Source organism: Macrosteles quadrilineatus, unplaced genomic scaffold (genome assembly GCF_028750875.1).
Source record: "Macrosteles quadrilineatus isolate MER2022 unplaced genomic scaffold, UCM_ALF_1.0 Scaffold_7__1_contigs__length_78375512, whole genome shotgun sequence".
NCBI lineage: Eukaryota > Metazoa > Arthropoda > Insecta > Hemiptera > Cicadellidae > Macrosteles > Macrosteles quadrilineatus.
In genome coordinates this window covers 43,848,991-43,851,483 of record NW_026542600.1, presented here as the reverse complement: position 1 = coordinate 43,851,483, position 2,493 = coordinate 43,848,991, and positions in this window count along the sequence as shown.

Here is a 2,493-nt window from a genome sequence, read left to right as displayed (position 1 = left end):
TGGAATCTCACCCCCACCAACTCCTTTGTTTACGAGGGAAGACCTAACCTAATGCCTTTTGTTAGTTTTTAAGTGTTGTTAGCTTTTTACTATCCTCCCAAATAGTTAGTGAAGACCTGTAAAATATTTTTTGGGACCAAGTGTAATTAGTGTGCAGGTAGAGAGTTGGATCGCAGGCAACATCCGAAGATTTCAGGCCAAAGTGTTACGACTCGCATCAAACTAAGGTGGAGGTAATAGAGAGATATCCAAAGCAAACTAAAAGCGGCAAACCTTATGTGCAGTAGGGGGGGGGGGGAGTGAGGGTAATATGTTTTTGACTGGGGTGAATCAAACAATCACTATGAAAAATAGCTATAATTGTGAAGGCAGTACATAGTAGACACATCTCTTTACAAAATTATGAAGAACGAAAAATATAAAATAACTGTACAGTCTGAGTGTATTAATCCTATAAGAGAAACTTAAAATCTAAGTTTAACTACAAACATTATAAATAATATTACAGATGCACTCTCAACAGCCTTAAGTACCTTACTATAGTGTGAATTAATGTCCATATAATATATACAGGGAAAATGAATGTAAGTGTAAATGGGTTGTAGAAGTCAAAAGATTACTTCCAAACCTATGAGGACTGATTGGAAAGTGACATCTACAAACTAATACAGTACGACATAAAATAGGTCTTTTCCCTTCTTAAAACACCTCCCTTTTTGTCAGTTTAATAGCATGGACTACAAAACGGGACATGTTTACTAAGTAAGTGTTGTCACTCATAGACATTTTTTTTTTAGGTCTCACACAACTTTTTGTCTGATACATCTTATCCCAGACACAAATTACTGACATTGTTTCCAAATTTTATCTAACCATTCTGCTTTGTCTTTGTCTCCTTTTTTTTGGGGGGGGGAGGAGATTATTTATTATCGTCACAAGTAGGTAATGTTATTGATCTTTAAAAAATGTTATGAATAAGTCCTATATTTAATAGCAAGTTTGACATATTATTTATTATCATGCAAACAATTACAGTTTTAATTTAGAGGCAATTGATTTTGATCAATTGTAAAAGTAAATATTTTTAAGGATACTAAACTTATGTATAGAATAAAAATAACAATTATGTTGAAAGAGCTTCCACTTTAAATATCTATAGTTTCAAAATTAGAACTCTAAACCTAGGTAAGTTACATTAAATAGGTTATTTTCTTTAGGTTACACTATATAATTTGGCAGTCAGACAAAAGGTTAGCCTGGAGAGAAAACATGACTCTTTTCAAGACTAACTTCAAATGACCATTCAAATATACTTTAATATCGATCAACAATTTGCTTTAAGGTCAATCAATTTAATATAGTCACTGTAGCGGGAGAGTAGCGGTGGAGAACATCTAGACTTACGTTCTCTATGTGTATAAGTTGTATAAGTCAATTAAAGAAGAAATTTGATTCTATAAAGCATCGCTCTATGGTTGTGTGCGTAGTTTGCTAAAGTTTTGAAGGTGCAAATAGTCAAATGGAAGGTAGCAAGATCCCTTTTCTCCCAATTTTTTCTCTGCGTTTGTTGAATGTAGGACAGCAAACTAAGCTCATTTAAGATTACGTCTACAAACATGTTCACACACGTATTGCCATACTGTAGCTCTTCTTTGGGAATTTATATGATGTCCCATCTCATAAGGTTGGTTTGTGCTACTCACCTGCACATCGTGCAACAACAGCAAATGTGTTAAACCATTAAAAAAGAGATGTTCTAAGAAATGTTATCTATTGGGTTTAGTTTTTAACTTAAATCCTTAGGACAGAATGATTAAAAGAAAAGAAATCGAGTTTAACTAATTAACTTTCTGCATATGTACTACTTGATACAATGTTGTAACTTGTGTTTTGTTAAAATTTACATGAATAAATTCTGTTGCACTATTAGTGTTTTTGCTTAGGTTACAAAAGTGTAAGAAACAAATCTTTAATGACTAAACTAAATAGATAAACACATCTAATAATTCTTTTGTCAGTTGTCATTGCTGTATTATATACTACAAACAATATATGTCAAGTTGTTTTTTTTTAGCAACATTTGTCAGGTCCGTGAAGTTGGCGTACCCATATTAGCGTATCCACTTTTGATCATTCCAATCGTTAGTTCATCGTTAGTTCTCGATAGTTCCCAAATTTTGTCGTTAGTTCTCAAAAAATAAAAAGGTTATAGCCCATAATAAGTGGGTACGCTAACTTCACACTTCCGGGTTCTAGCGCACGCCGTTTCCTGATGAGAAATGTTTACATCTATATATCAATCGTTAGTTCTTCGTTAGTTCTCGATAGTTCTCCAATATTAACGTTAGTTCTCAAAAAATAAAAAAGTTACGAGGCATACAAAGTGGGTACGCCAACTTCACAATTATAGAATTTCCAGCGGGCACACTTTTTTGAATAAAAATGCTTACATCTATATACCAATCGTTAGTTCTTCGTTAGTTCTCGATAGTT